Source organism: Marmota flaviventris, chromosome 2 (genome assembly GCF_047511675.1).
Source record: "Marmota flaviventris isolate mMarFla1 chromosome 2, mMarFla1.hap1, whole genome shotgun sequence".
NCBI lineage: Eukaryota > Metazoa > Chordata > Mammalia > Rodentia > Sciuridae > Marmota > Marmota flaviventris.
In genome coordinates this window covers 103,991,827-104,017,597 of record NC_092499.1, presented here as the reverse complement: position 1 = coordinate 104,017,597, position 25,771 = coordinate 103,991,827, and the positions used below count along the sequence as shown (strand labels likewise).

Genomic DNA, 25,771 nt, shown 5'->3' with positions numbered 1-25,771 from the left:
CAGATCAGTGATCAGATATTCCTTACTAGAGATATCAAATTAAGGCAAACTATATCAAACCATATCAAATCAACATTAGGTATATCAAAACTAATCAAAAACATGACAACTTACCCTAGTAATTTTGTTGGTAACACTTTAATGTTCTCTAAAATTACACACAATCTAATTCCAAATAAGCAGAACCACTTTGTGAGAAAGGATCAGTGACCATCACTAAAAAAACAATTCTTTGTTTCTTAATCCACCTTCTGAAGCTTGGGTTCCATTATTTTACCTCCCCATCAGTCCCCAGATGAAGTTGGAGGAGTTGAAGATCTCCTAACTTGACACTTCTGCCTTTTCTTTTTTGATAATTCTAGTCTTTCATATCCAGTCTTTCATATCTTTGATTCCTAGGAGGGTATATTCCCTAATCCCAAATTGAGCTTTTTACTAAGATAAATATAAAACACTGGCTTTGCTTCATTTGTGCATGTGAAAATCAAGGTGTTACAATGACAATACTCTAGTAAATTTATTTAGGACCTCTTTCTCTTTCAGAACATTCCTGGAAAGCCTCTGCAATTTAGGTGAAATTGTGGTGTAGGGTAAATAAAATGCCACAATCTCTCTGGTAACTTGCCATGGTTCCCAAAGTTCTTTTATAGGACAGAATTATCAAATGAAGGGATGGGTAACAAGGTTGTGGCTCAGCGGTAGAGCGCGCCTAACACATGTGAGGCGCTGGGTTCAATCCTCAGCACCACATAAAAATAAATGAATGAATGAATGAATGAATAGAAATAAAGATACTACGTCCAACTACAACATTAAAAAATAAAATAAAATAAAAATAACAGAAAAAGGGGGTGAGAGTTTCCAAAGCAGAGCATCCTAATTAATAAGAATTCAGTTCTTAGAACTCTATTCTTGTTTATGTCTATACTTCTTGTAGCAAGTGATTAAAAAAAAAAACAACCAAGAACTGTTAAATCATGTTAAAGAGTTAAAGAGAAAACATAGTGTTGCATGCAGTAGTTCTCTATGTCCAAGGTTTCACTTACCCTGGCAAACTACAATTTCAAAATAATAAATGGAAAATTCTACAATAAAAAATTAATTAACTTTTATTACAAATATATCTATTATAATTGCTCTATTTTATTATTGGTTACTGTAATCTCTCACTGTGCCCAACTTAAAAATTCAACCCTCTCATAGGTTTTATGTATATGGAAAATAAGTGTGTACAGAATTTGGCCTTGGAATAATGTATCCTCTGTAGATAAAGGTGATTTGTGTATAGATAATATTCCTGGTACAATTTCAAGTGAACCAGAATATTTGAAAACAGAAATTATGTATAAAAATTTAGAATGTTCTGTTCATTCTTGGAGAAACTTTCTTATTAAAGTTTCAAATTTTAAGAAAGCATCTACTAACTTGGAAAGTGTCATGTAAAAAACACTTTGTGATCATCTTTCCAGTATCACCGGTTACCTATGAACTATGTACCAAACATTTTCTTTGTAACCAACACTACAGAGTGGCAGATAGAATTCCTATAAGACCTAATCAAAAAACAAAAGCTTCTATTTACCTACAAAACTATTTACCTACATTATAATGGTATATAAAACTGCAACTAATTTTATGAAAATTATATGCAAAAATACCACACTTTCATTGATTGTATAATAAAAACTTATTTTGATTAGTCCCATTCTAATGAAAACAATCAGACCACAATTGATTCATTGTATGACTGAATTTTCTTATAGCATGATTAATACATGAGACTTCCACATTATGTTGAAAACATTTTGTAAAAGAAAATACAAAAAAGGTGGGTGCTAGCGACAGATAAATCTCAGGCAAAATTTAAAAGAGATGAAATTCTCTGAAACCACATATTCTGTTTATTAAGTGGCGCCAATTCCTTCCACAGAGAAACATGAACATTAATTAAATAAAATGGTTATTAATTAGGTAATTGAGCCAACAGCTAAAGAACACTACATATCACTGCTCTTGGATGTGGCAAAGGGCTTAGAGGATGCTATAAAATAACAAAGATCTGTCTAGGTTTTAAAGTCAGAGCTCTGTACTTTTATTGTTAACATATTCAGACTCCAAGTAAATGGTCGTGGCTGGCACTGACAAAGACACGAGTCATCTTTTTGTATCAATGACTCTTTTTTTACTGAAGACAATAGATGTATAAACACAGAAATATGACAAGAATAATAAAGCGTTGAAAGCTTTAGTCTAAGGCCAAGGTAAGTAGAAGAAAGAAACTGAACATAGAAGATGAACTTCTTAACATAGATATTATACAAATCAGTCAAAATCTGATAAACAAGTAAACACACCACAATTGCAAAACAGTGATGAGGAGGGGCAACATTTCTGTTAAGATATATCTGAAAATATATCATTCCCATATATTTTATTTCATTGTCATGTCTAGTACAGACATGTAAATTCAACAATTTTAGAGAAGTTAGCTCCTTTACAGATTTAAATAACAGATTTAAGAGAAGGCTAAGGCTTAGAAATAACTGAATGATAGACATAATTAGAGTACTGTTAGAACTTTCTGGTAAGTTAATCTGTCCTGTTTCTTTTTTAAAGGATAATCAAGAATTTATATACAAATTTAAATGTTCCTTTTCTTTTAAAATCTTTTATATACAGAATCTCTTAGTACCTGCCTTTCTGAATAAAACCAATTTAAACAAAAATCTAATATGTTTTATTTCACATGCTTCATTTTTAAAAAACCATGTTTACTTTTATTTTGTATTTTCCAATAAAGAACAAACATGGGATTTTAGGCTTCATTTTTTAAAACAAAGATTTGTGAATTTAATGAAAGCAATCTGCCTCCTTTAGTAATTAAAAGCAAACCAGAAACTATAAACATATCAATATTTCTCTCAGAGGTTGGGAGAAGGAACAAAAAGTCGAAACTGCATTTTCAAGATGTCAGAAAGTGGGCTGGGACTCTAGCTCAACGGTAGAGTGCTAGCCTATCATGTGTGAGGCTCTGGATTCGATCCTCAGCACCACATATAAATAAATAAACAAAATAAAGGTATTTGCCCATCTACAACTAAAAATATTAAAAAGATGTCAGAAAGTAATATTCTTTGAGGACCATATAGTCTTTATGTAGCATTAAATTACTCCCTTTTCAATTAAAAAAAAAACTCAGATACAGTCTACCTGCTTCTCTTTCACAGCCACCACCATCACTACCACCATTTGTTTTTGAATGAGGACTCTATCTACAGTCAATCATAAAATCATCTCTCAACTTCAAAACCACTTTTTCCCCCTCATGGTGCTAAAACAGAGTCCTTCCTAAAGGCTTTTCTAGGTTTTCATCCATCACCAAAAACTGGAAACAGATTCCTTTTAAGGGAAATGATTTTTGTATGCCCTAAACAACTGCTTTTTCCCCAGAGGCCCTACAAACAAAGATTATCAACACTACAGAGTTTAAAGCACTTCAGGGAGACATCACTCAGGATGCAATTAGGTTCAGACAAGACCCACCTAGAGGTAAAAAGGTTTGAAAAAAGGTGCAAAGCTGTTGGTACAAAAACCCAGTTTCTTCTACTACTTTTCCCTAGAAAATCAAACACTAGGGTAAACAGAGAAGGAAGACTGGAATTGGGAGAGTTTACCAAGCTGAGGAACAATGAAAGGAAGAAAGAGGGAGATAAAAAAGAACAAAGAAAGGAAAAGTGGTATATCCCTACAGCAAAGGCAGTGAGAATAGCAAGCCAATATGGCCACAATGCTTAGGCACCATGCATTAGAGTCCAGCCCTGTGGAAGAGATACAAATGGAGTTGGAAGGAAGAGCACAGGGGTGCATATACAACTCAATCCCCTCAAACACTGTTTTTTTCCAGCAATAAAATCAAGTTTTTTTATTCTAGCAAGTAAAACATTCGAAAAATTGCAAACTCCAGCACTGTCACAAAAAAGTGAAAAGTAATATACCTTGCAGTATTACCATCTGCTATAGGGAGATTCAATAAATGATTTGATGAAAGAAAACTGATTGGAGATAACTGTATCTGATAACCAAAGCTTTGAAAGTGTCTCTGACAGTTTCTTTATTCAATTGTTCACTTAGTAAGATACTCCTTTACATAAGATTCAAAAGTTGCAATCAACTTATGTAATATGCATTTAAAAACCTACCACCAACATTTTTCATTGTAGTTTTCAGATTTTAAATACACGTGAAATAATCTATCAATTTGTTCTTCCTGGATTTCACTGCAACACAGGATAAATTAGAATAATAAGTTCTTTGTTATTATGCTACAATTATTAAAAAAAAACAAAAGGGGAAAAGGCTAGGGAAATATTAATGTCATAGAGGAATTTAAAGATATGCTGCCTCATCTAAGGTATAAAATGGGTTATAAAGTTTTTATTTTTATTTACAAGAGATTTTGTGCAATGGACTGTCAAATAAAACAATATAATTTAAAAACAAAACACATGTGAGAAATTAAGTCTGTAAAAAGTTTAGAAGCAATCATCCTTTCAGGTCACCTTTTAAAATTCAAGCACATTTTTTGTTTGGCATTGTTGAAAACAAAGATTTACAAATACAGATTCATCGTTAAAGTCTTTAGTGACAATATACAGTGGAATATCATACCAAATGTCTCATCAAGATCATGGCCAATTTTGAAAATAATCTCCAAAGACATGCTATTGTTAATAACCACATTACTCTGACATAAAGGCCACATAAAGATTTAACTAAACATAAAAATCTAACGATTTAATTAATAATAATAAAAAAAAAAAAAGAGGTAAGATGCAGGGCAGTAAGGAAATGCTGGGTCTCTAAGAAAAAAATAGAAACCACCTGATGGACAACAATTGAAATTAACAAGTTCCCAGAAGACAACTTGAGGATTTTTTTTAATATTTATTTTCTAGTTGTTTTTGGATGGACACAATATCTATTTTTACATCGATGTGGTGTTGAGGATCAAACCCAGTGCGCCTCATGCTTAGGTGAGCACTCTACCACTGAGCCACAACCCCAGCCCCCAATTTGGGGATTTTTTTAATGAAAACCATCTAGTGACCTGGTAGAGGATTTGCTCTGTCCAAAGAGACATAAAATTATTGAACTATCTCTGAATCTCTTCTTGAAATAGCAGTCAAGTTTCTGGTAAAAACGAAGGGCTTTCCCACTGCACCTGAGAAGCAAGTAGAACACTGGGTCAAATCCATTCATTCCTCAAATGTGATCCTCTGCTACTCTAGGAATGATATCCACACTCCAGAGCATGGTCTCAATCTACCTTTTCAGCTTTAGTACTTATTATACCCCTTCACAAATTCAATGCTCCATCCTCAAGACATTAACCGAATATTCCCTAAACATGTGAAGACTGATCATATATTTATATTCTATCTCCACTAATTCCTTGCCCTAGAAAATCCATCCTAATCTTTCTCCTACCTATTGAACTTCTGTAATTCAAGCTAAAATTAAATACCCTTCCCCTGAATCGTTCTATATCGATTAATTCTAAGTCAGAAATTAATTTGCACTTATTTTGTCTTAAACACAAATGACTCTTTTCATGTATATCACATCAACAAAACTTTATAGCATGTAACATACTTATTCATCTCTACATTCTTCTGGTACCTAGTAGAAGTGTGCTACTCTGCATTCAGATGACTACTGCATAATTAAGGAAATGTAAAATTAGTGCATTCACATGACAATCTGTCATAAAAATTTAGAAACAAAAAAGGAAGCTTAAAAAAAGAAATCGGCCAGGCACAGTGGCGCACACCTATAGTCCCAAAAGCTGGGGCAGCGAAGACAAAAGGATTGGGAGTTCAAAGCCAACCTCAGCAACAGAAAGGCGCTAAGCAACTTAGTGAGACCCTGTCTTTAAATAAAATACAAAATAGGTCTGGGGATGTGGCTCAGTGGTGCCCCTAAGTTCAATCCCTGTTACCCACCCCCCAAAAAATATAAAATAAAACAATGATGTCAAGCAATCTAAGTAAATTTTCAAGAATGAGTGAAATAATTATTATTATTTTTAAAAGGAGTATTATCTTTAAGGGCAGATTACAAAGATGTAGGGGAAATCCTAAAAGTGATGAGAAGAACTCTGCTTTCAATATGGTACAGAAAGCTCCTACAAATAGCTTCAATAAATCCTGAAAGTGGGGGGGAGAGGGAGGCGGGGAGAGGAACACAGTTAATCCTCAGTATATATGGGGTACCAGGATGAGTGAGTTGCTCTTTTTAATAGGTCTTAGAGACCAGAACAGGTGAGTTTCCCATTCCAAATACTTTGTCCTGCAGACAAGCATCCATAACCTCAAGCTACTACAATTACAACAGAAAACCCATTGTCTTCATGGCCTGAAGAAAAAGAGGACTGAGCCAGGACAGCCACAGTCACCAAAAAGTCAGGACAGAATCTCAGAAGGAAAAAGACAGCAAAAAAAAAAAAAAGTGCCAAATTTCTGGTATATATTTGCCCCAGTCTTTAAGCCCACATTAAAGGATAGGCCCAAGTCAGTTTGCAGCTGAGGACAGACAAACAAACTGAGATCTGAGCAGCTGCTATCCTCAGCCAAGTTAGAATTTGAGTCTAACAAAATTAAAGGCTCACTAAAACAAAGAATTTTTTAAAAAAAAAAAAAACCTCTTGAAGGACCATGAAAGAAACCAAAATTTCCACAAATAACATTGATAATATTTAAAATTCCTTGGTGAAAAATGTGATTCAGTCTCAAGGGAAAAGATAGTCAACAGAGGGTAAGTTCAAAATGATAGGTTAAGATTTTTAAACAAGGACATAAAAACAGATATTAAAAATGTGCTCAATGAGGAAAGGACACATGAAGGTAATGAATGAAAAAAATAGTAATCTAAAAGAAAACAAAAACATTTTTTAAACAGCAAATTAAATATCTAAAATAAAATTTCCTATTAGAGACACAACAGGGAAAAGAGTAAGGGAATTTGATGACAGATGAACAGAAATTATTTAACTGAAGAAAAGATTAAAATAACCAGGGCTTCAGAGACCTAAGGGAAGATATTAAAAGGCTAGCCATAGATAATAATGACAGAACAGAGAAAACAGAGTAGGAAAAATATTTTCATAATGACCCCCCAGAAAATTTACAAATGTGACAAACTTGCCCATTAAAGACTCTACTCAGTCCAATTCATACAGGTCAAATACAAAGAAAACCAAACACAGGCATATCATAATCAAATTGCTGACAACCAAAATTAAAGAGAAAACCTCAAAAATTACTAGGAAGGGATATATTTCATAGAGAGGAACAATTCAAATTACTATAGACTTGTCTTCAGAAACTATGGATGCTAACAGATGTGGCAAAACCATCCTTAAAGTGCTTGGAGATAGAGTTGGGCATGGATAGAAGGACAGGGAGAGCAAAAGTATCCTTCAAGGATAAAGGTGAAATCATGACAATTTCAAGTAAAAGAATATTTAAGAATTCATTCCCAACTAACTTCTGTACAAAAAACACTAAAAGAAGTTCTTCAGGCTGATGGAAAATGTTATCGGAGGGAAACCTGGATCTTGAGGAAGGAAAAAAAAAAGCATCAATATAGTAAATAAAAAGACTTTCTCCTTTTAATGTCTTTAAAACACAGCTGTTTAAAGGGAAAATAACATTATCTCATAGGAGTCACAATGCTTTTAAATATAATACACAAGGCAATAACAGCACAGAGATGAGCAACTGGACCCATAAGGTAAACAGACACGTAAGGTCAAAAGATTTCTGCATTTTATGTGGAGTTGTACAATATTAACTCTCAATAGTCTGTGAAAAGTTAATGTTGTATTTTAAAATCTAGAGAAGCTAACAAAAACAAAAGACAGAGGCATTGTTAAAAAGTCAGTAAAAAACCTAAAATGGAGTCCAAAGAAAATCCAAATGCCAGGAAAAGGATGGAAATATAGTCAAACAAAATACACTTACATAAAACAAACAAAAAACAAATAAATTAGAAAGACCTAAATCCAGCCACACAAATAAAACATTCCATTTTTATCTAGAAGGAAGACAGAAAAGCAATCAAACATACTCCTCCTTTCAGTAAGAGTACACCTCATTGCTCTGTGAGCTCATAAAGTTCTTGCTGCTGCTCTTCTTGAACAAGGCAATTATATTTGGGTTTGGTGGTTAGAAAAAAAAGGTGAAAATATTACAATTGCACTTACACATTAAACAAAAAAAGATACAATGCTATACCAGTGTGAAAACTGCATACAAAGGGTTTTTGTTTGTTTGTTTGTTTTTATAGTACCCATTACGACCATAAGTCAGTACCAATAAAGCAGTTTCTGTATAACTATCAAGTACGTTTTAGTGAATTTTTGCTGATTACCTAACACAATTTGCTATTTAAAAACAGCTGTGTGAGCAATTACTATTCTTAACTTAATTCCACAAACAATTCTATTCATTTCCCGTAATGAGGCCCATGTACTCCCTGTGTTCAAGTCTTAGACCATTAATTCCTATAATGGCAACACACTCTGCCTCTCCAGAGGAACTCTGTAAAAATATTCCTTTCATATTTTTCCTATATTTAAAAAATTTCTTCCTTATATACACTTTGAATTACTAATCATTTATTTCTGGATTCATAAAATAAAATTCTACATTCACCATTTCCAATTTTGACCATTTACATACTGGTTAATTAATTTCCTGCTACCCAGCCTCTTCCTAGATTATACCAGCAAAACCCAGTGTCAGACACAAAGCAGGTTCTCAGTGGACATTTGTCCACAGGATAAAACTGAAATATTTCCGGTTACCAAAAGCATCCTAATAAAATATATATATACATATACACATATACATACATATATATATATATACACATATACATACATATATATATATATATACACATATACATATATATATACACATATACATATATATATATACACATATACATATATACATATATACACACATACATATATATACATATATACACACATACATATATATACATATATACACACATACATATATATATATACACACATACATATATATATATACACACATACATATATATATACACACATACATATATATATATACACATATACATATATATATATATACACATATACATATATATATATACACATATACATATATATACACATATACACATATACATATATATACACATATACATATATATATATATATATATATATATATATATATATATAAAAATATAATAAAGGCTATGCTCTTGTTCTTCATTTCTTAGGTCTCTATAGCAGAGGTCAGCAAACTTTTGCTGTAAAGGACCAGACAGCAAATATTTTAGGCAATCAGAATCCAATTGCTCTCCATACCAACTCCTCAATTCTACTACTATACCACAAAAGCAACCATAGACAATATGTAAACAAGTAGGAGTGGCAGTGTTCAATAAGTTTTATTTATGAAAATAGACAATGAACCATGGGCTGTAGTTCCCCCATCCCTGCTCTAAGGCATCAGACCTTATGAACCACTTGGCTTCCCTCAGATTTAAACTTTGGGTCTCTCTTTTATATACTTTCACTTCTGTTCCCCCCCCCCAAAAAAAAAAAAAACACCTAAAAACTGAAAGCACCTGCCTTTCATTATGTGTTGTGATTTTATGTTGTAACCTTTGAATGGCTCATTTAGTTTTGTGATTTTTGTCCTCTATGGATAATAAATTTCCAAATGCACATTCCCAGTTTTAAATTCAGTTCTGCACTTTGGATCCTGAGCCTCCAAATTTCTACTGAAAGCATTCATTTTTAGTAATTTGCCATCACTTAAAATCCACAATATCTAAAGCCAAATTCATCAAATAACTTTCATTTATTCCTCCTATGCCTATGGACAACATCAATCCTTATTAATATTTCTAACACCACAAGTAGTACTATAATCATCCAAGTCAACCAGATTTGTAAACTAGCAGCAGCATCTTTGATTCCCCTTTGCTTTTTTCTCCACCATCCTTATAATTATTTTTTTTCTCATATCTCCTGAGTTACTTTTTACATTGGGCTTTTGTGACATATCTATTTAACTCGTGAGCAAGAGTCACTCTTAATCATCCTAAAACACAATTTCATAATACATCACCTGCTTATAATGTAATCTTCCTAAAATACTTCTCTAAAACCCATTACTCCCAGATTTAAGAGGTAAATGAGCATTTTCAGTACTTCACTGTCAACAGAATCTCAAATTCTTCAATCTGAAATGGAATGTTTATTCTAATCTGTTCCACAAGTGTTTATTGTAAACAGTGTTTCTAACCCTAAAAAAAAATATTAATTTTCTTATGATGGCACATGTTACTGTCATCATCTAGGGAGGATTATAGGCACTAGGGTCAGAGATGCACAAGAACCACAGACCTTGCATTCAAGGAGTGAACTCTGGTGCCTTACCATTCAAACACACTTGGTTACATCCAACTGTAATCACAAGGCAGATTAATACTCCTACATGGTTTCAGTCATAAATATTTTATGGTTCTTTAGTGTTTCTACCTTTTGTCCATTTAATCAAATCTCACTAATACAATGCTCACCTTCAATTCCATATTTTTTGTACAACTTGCTCAGCTTCCCTAACCTTACTAACTTCACCTTAATACTAGTATCGTATTTATAAATCTGTGTCATACAGAATGGAAGTTACATTGTTTCTTGAATCAACACCAAATAATATGTTGCCTCAAATTAAGAATAAAGACCACACTTTCAGGTCTTAAATTGTTATCACCTATAATACTGAATGCATAAAAGCAGCAATAAAAAAGTTTTTATGTACACAATGACACTGCTACTCAATATAAAAACTTGTTTCCTAGTAGCAGATTTAATCTTTTACTTAACCTACTTACATTCATTCCAGTCCTGATAAACAGCATGATTTTGCAAGGCAGCCTTTATAAAGGAAACAACTGATGACCAAGAATCAGAACAAAAGTAAACAAACCAAAAGGCACTCAACTGAACCCCTGACATTAGCACAGTGCTCTAATGGAATAAATTAAAGCACTCATGCATATTTATTATTGTAACTTGTAAGCAAAAATTATTGCTGTGAAAAGATTTCTAAATTTTGAACTTAGTCTAAACCTTAAAAAAATTAAAGTGTTTTAAGAATATTCACAGTTTAGAAGTCAATAATTTTATCAATAAGCTATCCCAAAATTCATTTTATTTTAGAATAAGTTAAAATTAGTTGGAAAATTTGGCCATTATCTATGTAAATAAAGCCTCAATAATATCAACCAATAAATTTACCAAACTATTAATCAAAGCAGAAACTAGACTCTGCAGAAATTAACAGAAAGCAAAACTTTTACAACAGATTTTCTACATTAACAACATGAAATTAAAAATTACTAGATACATGGAGGAATAAAAATATAACCATTAGTCGAAGAATAAAGCATGCCTTACTTACAGAGATGACACCAATGTTGACATAAGAATAAAAGAATTTTAAAGGAGTTATAAATATTCAAACACTATAAGCAAAATATGGTTTAAAAAATGAACAGACAGAAACTCACTGTACAGCGAACTATTTAAAAATGGGATTTTAGAATCAAAAAATACAATACTTGAAAATTTCAGTGAGTAAGCTTAACAATGGACTAGAACAGAAAATATGATAAGTGAAACTGAACACAGATCAATAAAAAGTTTTCAGTAGGAAAGTACAAAATATTGTAAAACATGAATAGACCATCAGCTAAAAGGTCTAAAACATGGAATATCAAAAGTAGATGGGAGTGAATAAACTGGCAAAATTTTCTCCAAAATCAGTGAAAAACATCAACTTGCAGATCTTATTTGCTGAGCAATCTCTAAGCGGAACCATAAAGCAAATCTCACCAATTTGCACAATTGTCAAAATGCTAAACTGCTTGTGTAAAGAAAGAAATCCTAAATTTCATCAGAAAGAAAAAAGACAATTTACAGTAAGGGGAAAATGATACCAAGAAACACTACTTCTCATCAGAAATAATGAAGTCTAGAAGGTAATAGAATGACTGACACCCTTAAAGGGCAAGGAGGAAAAAAAAAAAAGTCATCTCAGAATCACAGACCATAAATGTAAACTGCAACATATACCAACTGAAGATTTTAGACTGAAGGGAAATGATATGAGATGAAATTTGGATTCACACAAAGAAAAATATGAAACAGCAAATATGTGAGTAAGGATAAAAGACTATTTCCTTTCATCTTTAAAATGCATGTGATTGTTTAAATTGAAAATCATAAAATCCTTTTGAAACCTTTATGACATTTTTAGGACAAAGAACATAAAAGAGTTAATGGAACACTACCTGTTTAGATTCTTAATTTTATAATAATGACATAATATAACACTGAGTACACTGTGATAAGAGTATATATTATAATCCCTATCAAAATCCCTGAAAATAAAGGAAGTATAGCTAAAAATCCATTAGAAGGATTAAAACTGAATACAAAAACTATTTGATTAATCAAAAAGAACAGAGGTACCAAAATATTACTATGATGGAACTAAATATAACACACCAATTGAGTACAAAATGTTAGAATGTAGAGCAACTAGAACTCTCATATATTTGGAAAATTCTTTGGCACTTTTTCAGGAAGTTAAACATACTTCTACAATATTACCTAGAAATTCTACTCACAGTATTTACCCAGAAGAAATGAATACAAACAGAATTACACAGAACTAGTTATAGAGCTTTATTCAAAATAGTCAAATCCATGAAATAACCTTAATGCCTAGAGATACCTAAATGGATAAATATATGGTTTATCAGCACAATGCAATACTACTATTTAGCTACAAAAAGAAAAACTACTAACAAACATAACTCAGTGGTCTTCTCAATAAAAGAAACCAGACACAAAAGATATCCTGTATCATTCTACTTTTTTAACATTGTAGAAATGGCAAAACCAATCTAAATATGATTTAGATAGCAAAACCATCAAATCAATGGTTGCTTGGGATGGGTAGGAACTGGCTGGAGGGGGACATGAAAGTTTTTTTTTTTTTTAATATTTTTCAGTTGTTGATGGACCTATATTTATTTATATGTGATGCTCAGAATCAAACCCAGTGCCTCACACATGCTAGGCAAGGGCTCTACTACTGAGCTGCAAACCCAGCCCAAAAGATTTTTCTAGAGTGCTGCAATTTGGATCTCCTGTGAAGTAGATTTTGAGGTGGATACCAATGAGAAAGAATTCCATTGGAAAATGCTGTTATTGAATACCTATGATGAATTAAAGGAAGTACAAAGAGATAGAGAGAAAAGCTGAATTGTGATACAATATCAACAAATGCCTCAGCTTCCTAACAGGGGAGTTTGGGGGCTGAGAGAGCCTTTGGAAATTACCATAAATTGCAGCAAGCAGACCAAGAACTTTGAATCTCTCATCTTAGAAATACACACATATACCCCAAAGATTATGGTGTTATCAATATACATTACCCCCAGAATGTAGACAAGACCATGGTCAAGATGACTCTCTTCAGCAGAAGATAATTCTTGAAGAACAACACTGGGGGGAGTTATCTACCACACTCCCAGCAGCTAGAGAAATAAGTGCTCAAGGCTGGAGAAGCATTGCACTGAAGCCACCACATGTCATGAGTGAACAGCTTTATATCTTTTTTTAAAAATACATTTTAAATTATATTTGGACACAATATCTTTTTTTTTTTTAATGTGGTGCTGAAAAATCAAACCCAGTGCCTAACACATGATAGGCAAGCACTGAGCCACAATCCTAGCCCATCAACTTTATATCTTGATTGGAGTATTGGTTATGGGTGCATACCTGTATGAAGTTTAATGAATTATACACTAAAGATCCATCTATCTCACTGTATATAAATTTTACTTCATATTCTGTTTCATCCACATTAGGTTCTCAGAGAAGAAGAAATGCACATTTAAGCCAATAGCAACAAGTCATTCTCACTACCAATGTAAACTGATAAATTTTGAAAAACAATTAAATAGTGGACAATGTGTGCTTTTTTCAAGATAGAAAAGACAACTCAGTCTTCCACTATGGTTAAAAAACTGCAGTGGAGAAATATAAGCACTAGCTTAAGGTTACTAAGCCCATCCAATTATAACTAGAAGATTAACCGAATTTAAAAAGAGATAAATGCAATGTTATTTTTGAAACCATAATGTAAGTCAAAAGCATAAAAATTCATGTTGTAACATTGTGATTTACACTCACTATTCAAGAGGGAAAAAAGGTTTTTTCAGCTGAAGCTACTATTTTGTTAATAAAATCTTCAGAAATACCTGTTTCCCTCACAATCCAAGAATTACTTTCTGATATTTTTGAGATATTGCAATACCACTCTACTGTCTAATATCTACAAGTTGACCTGTAACTACTGCTCAAGATTGAGATCTTCAGTCAACCAATTTCTTGCTCATTTACCTGCATTATTGTCTCTTATATCAGAATCTTTATTAAATTACTCAAATTACGTGAGTAGATTTAAGTATATAAAATCATTATCTTGTACTCTCTCTGAAATGAAGACAGTAACCAAGACAAAACAGAAGAAAGCCAACTTACTAGAACTGTTTATAGACCTACTTCTTTGTTAACCCTCAAATACATGAAAAGGGCTAGAATCTCACAATTTTATGCTCTAAACACGATGATAAAATGACCGGTTTGTATTTCTGAGTATCATTTAAAATTTTTCTAAGTATCACACAGAATACTTTTCAAGTTTTTAAAAATCCTTTGGAAAAAGAAATGGTTATGACAAAATGCTGGCAATTTACGTTTAGCTAACAATATTATCACAAGTAGAACCCATTCATTTTAAGTTTGTTCCATAGCCTTTGGCTGAGCTGGCCATGATCCTCTCCATAAAATCTTCAACCCAAAGAACTTGTATAGATTAAAGACATGGTTTACAAGCATTTCTGCTTAAGATCAAGGATCTTGATGTGGCTTACAGATTTCCTCAAATTTATGTCAATCCTAAGACTAGGAAAAAGATAGTGATACATAAAGTTAACAAGCTGTTCAGAGTTCCTTTGGGAGGAAGAAGGGAAACTTGATGATGTTCCTTTATGCCATAGTAACAGAAAAGTATGCATCTTTCATCAACTCAGCAAGTGAATACACACTCGTATTCTAAGTGTACATCTCCATTTAAAGAGGTACTGCTTCCCACCTCCCACTCCTTGTTAGAATCAAAATGGAATGGCTTCAGTCATTAGTTTATCCAATTCTATACGCACAGGCATTAACAAATACCTTAGTTGTTTGGATCCCTTTCCACCTGCCCTCAATATGTGAACCCCTGGTCTACGTTTCCTTCCAGACTTTCTTCAAAATAGCATTCCTCTCTTTCATCAGGTAGACTTCCAGATTTCTTGCTGTCCCAGAAAATCCTCTCCATATCTCCTTTGGTGTACTTGTAGTTAGAGAAAGATACTTATCTATTGATAATGTGAAGGAAATTTGACACATTCTGACATTCAATATATTTAGTAAAGACTACCAGAAAAATGGATCTGAATGATTTTCTTCCATACCAAGAATCTGACTTTCACACCAAAGTTTCTGATTTCTTCCTTGTCAACACAGCAAGCAGAATATAACGAACTCTATAATTACCAACATTTGGAAGGAGGGCTCAGGAAAATAAGTTTTACAGTCCATTTATGCCTGGTGTTGACATTTACTAGCTATGTGATGACTATCCTAAGTGTATTTCTTTGTCTACAAAATGGAGTTTCATAATAGTACACAATTTACAGAGTGAGGTTGACAACTGAATTTGTAAGGCACTTATTAGTACAGTGTCAATAAGTATAAACTACCTGAAACCATATGGAAGGCCTTTTCAATCCCATGGCTACAGAACTTTTCGGAAAATTGTGCCACTGAAGAAATTTGTGGGAGGTGGCCATCTGTTGCTTAATGAAGTGGCCAGGAGTAAGTTGGATTTTCGATTTGTGGTACTGACTCTTCAAATTATTGTTCTTCTCTGACTATATTTATTGGTAGTCTGCTGTTTACATTGATTGGTAACCTCTGTGTTTCAAATTCCCCAATAATAATAACTTGTTTATTTATTTGTAACAAATGATACATAAAACGACGTCCCTCGATGTCTGACCATAGAGCTTAACACTGACACAATCTTGGACCCACTGTTCTTCAAAGGTACCCATAATCTACAAAGACACACGTTTCTCCCAAACCAACCTTCCTACCGCCCCTGCTTTTATGAGAATAAAAAGCTAGAATATGAAAAAGAAATGGTATTCATAACATGAGAAAAAAAAAAAAAAACTGAGGTAGCAATCCATAGTTCAAGTTGTGTGACTTGAATGTCACACCTTTTGTGCCTCAGTTCCTCATCTGTGAGAACCAGATGACAACATATAATGTGACGGGAAAGCATCTTGCAAGTAGTAGTTTCTAAATACTTACGATCATCTATCCTGGCAAAACTATTTCACTACACTATTTCACTGAGTCATTTTAAAAGATTAAGGTAACACATTATAGAAAATAATATCATTATGTCACTGTTTTGCACAATGATCTAATTAAATCTGTTTTCTATAATTTAACAATTTCTATTTAATAAGTATCTAGCAAAGACCTATTGAGACAAAATAATTTGTCATTTACTCCTCCACCAAATTTCTCTTTTTTAAATCTCGTTTGTATAGTATTCATCAGCAGCACAAATGATTAAGCAAGTTAAAGTCAATAAAACAAACCAAGTTTTATCCCAATATTCTCACTTCCATATTATGTCCAACCTCAAGATATATAGAGGTTAAGCATTCCTAATTTGAACATACAAAATCTGAAACTTTAATATGAGCATATTTTAGATTCAGGTGAGGGATGCTCAACCAGTTCAGTCTGTGCAAATATTCCACAATTTAAAAAAAATCCATTATATCAAACTCTCTAGTTCCCAAACATATCAACTTCATGAACTTTTTGAAAATACTGAATTGTTTCCAAGACGATGATGTCATCCTAAAATAGTCCTCTAATAAACTAACCTAAAAATCACACTGACTAGAAGTCAGAAGTTTCAATTCAAAAGACAAATGCAAAGAATTTAAATCAGAAAAAAAAATGTATAAAAGACTGAAAAAATTAGGATAATTACTAGCAAAGAAAAAATATTAAGATGAATCAGTCACAAATGTGAAACACTCTCAAAGCATGATGACTCATCCAACAATACAGTGAATGCCCTGGAAGATGGTCTAATGAACAAAAACTGCATCTTAATAATAATTCAACAATAGTGTGGAATTTTAAACTTCACTTAAATAATCCACAAGTAAATTCTAAAACAATAGAACAACAGTAGAGTGGATAGTAGAACCATGTTGGCATATTGTGATATAGATTTAAGTTGTACTAATTCATGTCCATGTTTCCAAGATCATATAAATCAACTATGCATAGCATTCATCATCCCTGTTTTTTTTTCATTTTCAATTAAATTCAAAATGCTTTTCTTTTTGTTTCCAATTAAAAAGTATTAAATCTGAATATAGAAACTCATTCTACCTTTTCTCATCTTTTATCTATAAAGCTTCTTTAAATAAAAACTTTCCTTCCATCATATTTTTAAATAAAACAGCAAGATATTAAATGGATGCTTAGTATGGAAACTGTTTTTTAAAATGTATGAGGAAAAACAGTTATGAGAACTACAAAAACTAGTTTTAGTTTTAATTCAAAGTTCTATCTTTATCTTTTTCACAATTCCTGAAATAAATTTATATTACTTGCTATAATTTCTTAAAAGCTGGATTTTTCTTCCTTTTAAATCAACAACTGGACACAATGGCACACACCTAGAGTCACCTTGGAAGACTGAGGTGGGAAGAACACTTAAACCCAGAAGTATGAGACTATCCTGGGCAACACCTGAGACCCTGCCACCCCCCACCACCAAAAAAAATTACTTATATTAAAAGCTATTATTGGACAAATGTAGAACTAATGCTAGCTTAACACTTCATACACTATATCGTCTAAATATTTATGTATAATTCAAATGCATCAAAAAATTTTCAAGAAATTCAGTCTTTTTCTGCAATACTATTTCACTGATTTAGATTACTGCTTTAAATGAATTAAGAACATCTAATTTCTCCAAAGAAAACATACACGTGGCCAACAAGTTTAAACCACAAGGAAGTATAACCTTGACCTGTTAGGAAGGCTAGTATCAAAACACCAGAAAACAGCAAATGTTAGTAAATTGTAAAGAAACAGGAAGTAAAAATGGCACAGCCTTTATGGAAAACAGCATAGAAGTTTCTTAAACAATTAAAAATAGAACTACGATATAATTCCACAATCTCACTTCTGGACATCTGCCCAAAACAGCTGAAGTCAGTGTCTGCCCTCCCTTGTTCACTGCAGCATTATCACAGTATTTTTGTGGAAACAGCCTAAATGTCTGTAGGTAAAGAAAATGTGATATATACATATAATGAAATATTATTTAGGGGGAAAAAAAAGAAAGGAAATCCTGTCATTTACAAGAACATAGATGAACCTGGCAGACAAAATACTAACTGAAATAAGCCAATCACTGAAGGACAAATACTTCATGACTCTGTATTTTTTCACACAGGCAGAAAATATAATGGTATTTGCCAGGGCAAGTAGGGGAGAATAAAGTGGGGAACAAGATGACAGACTTTTAGAGTTCTGCTATATAATAACACATATATAGTTAAGAATCCTATATTATCTTTTTATTTTTGCACTAGTGCTGTTTTCATTCCCTTTTCTTCCAAGGAGCATGTCTATTTTTGTTTCCTTTCACCTACAGTCACCTGATGAGCCACAAATAAGCCAGACCCAGAAGTACCTAAGTAGTCACTTTATTTTATTATTTCCCTTAAAATAAAGTAAAAGATTATTTTTCTAATTATATCAAGTAAATGGCCACACAAGCAAGAGCTGGAAAATAGCAATTTATATTCACAATATAAAATAAGCTGCAAACATACCAAGAAAAGATTCTAACTATGGGCCCCAATCCAAAGGTTGGGGGAAAAAATGTGTTCCGTAAGCTTTTGGCATAATGGTCATGTCTTCTATGTCACCCAAAATAACTTTTATGAATATGAAGAAAGACAGTACACTAGTAATGGGATTAAGTAAACAATAAATGGGTTTTAACAAAAGTAAAAGGCAGCATTCTTCATACAAACTAAATGACTACCATAAATTTCCAAAGACCATTTTCTTTTTAAAACCACCATCACCATCCCAACCACCCACTGCCCACCCCCCCGCAAAGAAAAAAAAAAAAAAAAAAACCAACCTTCAATTACTTTTGCTTTTGTATAAGTGATTTCTTTTGTATTTTTAACTCTCAGAGTTGCCAAAATAAGCCCATTTACATGTGATGCCTGTCAACTAGCAAATTTACATTTGGATTTTGCTGGCTTTGGACCCTGCATTCTGTTCTCTTCTTTGTGCCATTGTTGTTTTTTAGGTTTGGCAATAGCTCTAGATCTTTGTTTAACTTAGTTCCTTTGTCTAACTTCTGCAGTATATACACATTATAAAATTAGCATGAAACAACACTTTTAGCTTCCATCACCACAATTAATTTCAGGCAACAGCTTATAAATATGTTTAGGTGGATCCAAAAGGAAAACCAAAGAGAAACACTATCATCTAATTTTTTCACCTGAAGAAGACATAAAAAACAGTAAGAGGGGAAAAAACCTATTTGATTTGTTTATATATACAAAAGATTCATCATGAAGATTACATCTGATTTTATTGCATTAAAAACTGAGTAGAAAACCAAGACTTCAGCAAAGTTAAATGTGTTTGGCTGCCAAAGTGCCCATCCTTCTTTTATTCTGTATTGTACTTTTCTATTTCATCTTCCAATGTGCTGTATCTGTTTTCCAGTGTTATTTTAGTTTTAATCTAATATAGTAGTACTTGATTTCAGATACGCCGCTGTCCTGGCTCAAGTTCTTCATGTAATTGTGAAAATGATAAATTTACAAAAGTTAATGTCAGAGACTCATTACAGATTCACATAAACAGATCATATAGTTGTATCAATAATGACAAAGAGATTTATATAATAAATTGGATCTTTAGCATTCTATAGTGAAATGTTAAAATGTATATGAATAGCATAAACAGAGATGTTGACTGTAAGAACCTTCCCAATACTAAGTTATAATCAGGAATAGACACAGCTGCTTTAATATTCATACTATAAGTTAATTACCCTAAATTCATTTTTAGCCCAATCAAGACAGCAATATCATCAAGAAAATTCAAAAGAACTGTTCATATTGGCTATGAACTATTTTTTATATTGACATCTGATCATGAGATATTCTTAATGTTCTGAGACTCATGGCTCTTCAAAAAGAAAGAAATCATAGGGTTAAGATCTTACTTGAAAGAGCTTTTATCCTCTATTGAATATCAGCCTAAAAACAGCTGTTTCTTCATTTGAAGGTTAAGCTCTTCCTCAGATCACTTTCAGGGAAGAGAAAAGGCAGTAGAGCTATTTTTTGGAAAGTCAAACTCCTGTTCAGCCAATTCTTACGGAACTCCTTTCCATCTGTTCTCTGACATTTTAGTCAGGTTATGCACTTGCCAAAGAGCTTTCACTGGATTCTGAATCCACTGGTGAAGACAAATGGAATAAAATCAATTTACTTTTTTTTTTAAAACCAAACATCATTAAAGTATAAAAAGACATCATGCATAATGTCAAAATAGGTTGCACAATCAAATCTACAGCCTACATTATAAACAAAAAATCAGTAATCCAGACTGAATAAAAAATTACTGGCTCAGAATTCCTTTCTAAGATGTTGCATTAGAAATTCATTCTATAATAGAAGATAAATAAGAACACAGTCACTTTCACAGACAGAAGACAGTTTTTCTTAGAAGAAACAAGAATCCTGAAAAGGCATTTGAAATCGTTTTTCAAGTAACTTGAATAATAATGAATGTTCTCATTGAGAGAAGAAAGATAAAAGAGATAATGTGGATTCTGAGCTTCAGTATTTACTGGAAAAACAAATCAAGAGTGGTCTGAAATAAATTTTGAAGCATAAGTTTAAAATATTAGATCAAAAAGTAATAAAGTATTATTGATAGAACCAGGTCAGAAAGCTAGCCAACTATGACTTTTGAAAAATCTCAAAGATCCCTGGCACCTGAGTGATTAGTAGTTACTGTGTCAGAGGGCAAGAAGATCAGTAACTATTTGTCCTTGAGAAGGTGCAGAAGAAACCCCAAACTTACAGATCCACTGGTCTCATGATACCCGAAAATCTGGCCTGGAACAAGGAGAAAGTTCCACTGACTCAGTAAGCAAGCATAACCTCTGAGAATGTAGTCTATTTGGAAGAGAAAGTCATGAAAGGAGAGCAAAAACTGGTCTCCGTTAGAATCCATGAGAGGGTATGTAAAGATAATGTTAAAGAGTAACCCAAAGGAATAATTTATTTTCTTTTTAAAGACATAAAAAATATTCTACAATATGGACTATTCAAAGCAACAACAAATAGAAAAGCTAAGTTATAATGGAATTTTAATCATGGGTAAAGGTATGATGAGGACAGGAAAATATGTACTGAAGTAAATGAAGTGCAAACATATCCACAACTAATCAGAAAATATCAGGAAACCAAGTTAAGTAGCTGGGTGTACAAATGACAATGAAGTAACTGGCTAACAGAATGCTTAAAATACTGTTGGAATATTTCACAGGGCCTTGGAGATGGGGTAAAGTATCAGATGAGTTTCAATATGGTCAAATATAAAACAAAAAAGTTATCCAAGCTCAGTTTACAAGATATCAGCAAATAATGAACCATGATTAAATCATCAATTATACAAAGAAATGTGAATATGGATGTGTTTGTTCAAACCTAATGCTCTAGAAGAAAAGTCTTCAATATACCTTTAAAAAATTAATTGAAACAAAAAAAATAAACAAGTACAAGAAAATTTTTAAGTATGTTTCTGTGAATGAATGGTACCGAATGAAGATAAGAGCATGTCAGGAAGAACTGCCCCAACACTGAAGCTGGGTCTGTGTGTCAGAAATGTAGGGTACTAAGAGAGGGGATCATTTGAAAATTAAGAGTTAGGCAAGGCACCCCACTATAAAAATCAAAGCATCTCAAGTACCTTTTCCCTCTCCCTCTTTCACTCAAGGAAAAACACACTAGAAAGGCTTAATTGCTATTATCTCAGCCAACTATAATACACATGACATGAACATACTTGCAAATACCCAGGGAACCACTGTACTTTAACACACTCTGTTTTACCTTTATCTCTACAATAAAATCTTTACAGTAAAAAAAGAGCTAAAGAAAAATACAGATCTCCTTAACCTTCCTTGTCTCTGTTCACAAAGTAGAAGCTTACCAGTAAAGATAACTAGTATATTTCTGAAAGAACAACAACAAAAAAAATTATGTAAAGTCTATGGCTTCTTTGTATCTTTTCCCTTTTTTGTATACCAGTTATATTTCATTGTCCTCTCTGAATTAAATGTAGGACACGCTTTGGCAAGAATGTTCAGATGAAGATAGCAGACTTTAAGGTGATTCACCTCTAGAAATCTGAAGCAGAAGATCCTAAAAACTCAATCTGTGACAATAAAAAAAATAGTACCCAAATTATTTCTTTTATTGATGATGACTTCCATTGCACCAGCTTCTTAATCAGATGTTGTGAGTCTGTAGTTATTAACCCTTTCTAAATAAAGTTATAACAGAAAAATTTTCACTTTCACTTTAGTTTTTCCTTAAATTCTTAATACATCAGTTTATTTTAAAGACTATTTCATTTTGTACTTAAAACTCCTTTCTTCTAGAAACCCATCAAGCAGTTTTAAACATGATTTATTTCACATTATAGTGATGACTCTCAATAGATCACATGATTTAGTTCAATACACACATTTAGCACAAGAGATAAAATTCTTTTTTGATAAAGAATACTGTTTTTTTGGGTTGGGGCTATAGCTCAGTGGTGAGCGCCCCCTAGCACATGTGAGGCACTGGGTTCGATCCTTAGTACCACATAAAAATAAATAAAGATATTGTGTCCATCTACAACTAAAAATAATTAAATAAATATTTTAAAAAGAGAATACTGGTTTTCTACTATGTCTAAATCAAGTGTGTGTATGGAGTGGGGGCGGGAAAAGGAGGTGGGAGAGAGGGAGAGATCAACTATGTATTCATAAGAATGTCAACTACATATTCATAATAGAGTAAGAAAACAAATTTCAGTAATAGAATGGATACTACCTTTCAACTAATTTGCCCATTAAAAGGCAAGGGCAACTTTTTACAGCATCATAGAATAAAAAATGGAGCATATGTACATAAGAAATGGAACAATTTTCCAAGGCTACCAAAATTGTTAACAAGACCCAAAATGACCATAAGGAAATGACAGCCTGGACTTGCCTATCTGTCTCTGCCTCTACACATTTGCACTGGGTCTCAATTCTCCCATTACCTCCCACACCATGCTACAGTTAGGCAGCGTATACTCCTTTTTAAATCTGTACAGGAAATCATCTTCCAAATTACTCTGGGTTTATTACTTTACATTTTACCACCTTGCAACCATTAATTTAAGAAAACAATCAGTTTTTGTTTTTTTTTAACTTCTTTGTCCAGGGAAAAACTGATCTCTCCCCTTATCTGAACTAACCACATCATTCCAAAATGCTAGTTATGTGCAGCTGACCCAAACCTATGACGCACTATAAGGAAAACCTCAAAAAATTCTTCTACACAAAAGGAAACAACACAGAACCTCTCTTTCCTTGGCTCCATTTAGAAATTTGAGATATGACACCAAAAACAACCAATAAAAAATAAAATGGACTTTAAGCTAAAGAAGCTGGGCATGGTGGCACATCACAAGTTCCAGGCCAGCCTCAGCAATTTAACTAGATCCTGATTCAAAAAAATAAATAAAAAGCACTGAGGGGATGGGGATGTGGCTCAGTGGTAGAGCGCTCACCTAGCATGCATTAGGCACTGGGTTCGATTCTTATCACCACTTAAAAATAAAGATATTGTGTCCACCTATAACTAAAAAATATATTTTTAAAAAAAGCACTGGGGATGTAGCTTCATGGTAGAGTGACCCTAGATTTAATCCCCAGTGACCCTAGATTTAATCTTACTGGGGAGTAAGAACACATCATTAATTTTACTTCTTCCTCTCCAATATTACAATTCCTTTTACGGGTGGCAAGACTATATGAAACTGAGCTTCAACTCAATATTAAGAGTGAGCTCCTCTGTCCATTCAAGAAAGGGTCGACTGCAGAGACAGAACATATATAGCCAAGAAAAAATAAAAAGTCAGCAACTAGTAAGACAAGAAAAAAAAAAATAACTAAAGATTTTTTTCTTCATAGCACAATGGTTTATTCAACTACAACAGTAAAAATTGTGGCTTTAAAGACTCAAGTAAAATCCGAAAATGTGATTAATTTCACTATGGATCATTTAAGTGATCCAAGCATACCCCCCAAAAAAGCATCCATTTTGCTCATTCACAATGGGGAGGGGGGTTTGGAGACTAGAGTTATTTTGGAGTAGACAGAGGGGAGTGAAAGAAGGGGAGAGGGTATGGGGGTAGAATGACAGTAGAATGAATCAAACATTATTACCCTACATGTGTAAATGAATAAGTGACCTGTGTAACTCTACATCATGTACAACCAGACAAATGAGAAGTTATACTCCATTTATGTATGATGTGTCAAAATGCATTCTGTCATGTATAACTAATTAGGATAAAACATTATTTTTAAAAAGCATCCATTTGCTTAAAGCAGTGTTAAATTATATCCAAATTCAAAGAGATTCAAAATAGCTCAATAAACTTGAGTTAAAATATATACTATTCATGCCTGAATTTCATCCCTGATACATGTATCACTACATAACTGCAAGATGAATAGCTCCAGGCAAACATTCTCTTAGAGTAAATAGCATCTCCATGGATTCAAGACTTTCATTTCTGAACCACCCCCACATCTCTTCCCTTCTCATAGGTATTCTACTGTTTACTTTCCTTCTGAACCTGTACAATCCTTGCAAATGTCTAGAGCTATGAAATTAGGGATCTTTAATTAACAGTATACCTTTGAGATTAAATATACAAATATTTATTAATATATCATAAAATTCTACAAGAAAAAAAATAAGAACTTACTTTCTTCCTCAAAGCTATTCATGTCCCTATAATCCCCCAGAAGTAGTAAACTTGTACAGCTTAGAAAGAGATATAAAACAAACTACTGTATACATCAAGAATTATTGTTTAGAAGCCAGCACAGTGGCACATGCCTATAATCCCAGTGACTAAGGAGGCTGAGGTAGGAAGATTGCAAGTTCAAGGCCAGCCTCGGCAACTTTGAAAGTTTTTCAAAATGAAAAATCAAAATGGCTGGGGATATATCTCAGTGGTAAAAATGCCACTGGGTTCAATCCCTGGTACCACAAAAACTGTCTAATAAAAAGCAACACCTTGCCATAAGTAATCATATCAAATTTATTAATTTGCTACTATTAATAAATGTGGAAAAAATCTAAA

General features: G+C 32.8%; 1 protein-coding gene across 9 annotated transcripts in view; it reads right to left on the bottom strand.

Annotated features, from left to right (window-relative positions):
- Positions 1 to 25,771, bottom strand: part of Tcf12 (transcription factor 12) — a 348,998-nt gene that overhangs the window by 218,602 nt on the left and 104,625 nt on the right. The window lies entirely within an intron of this gene.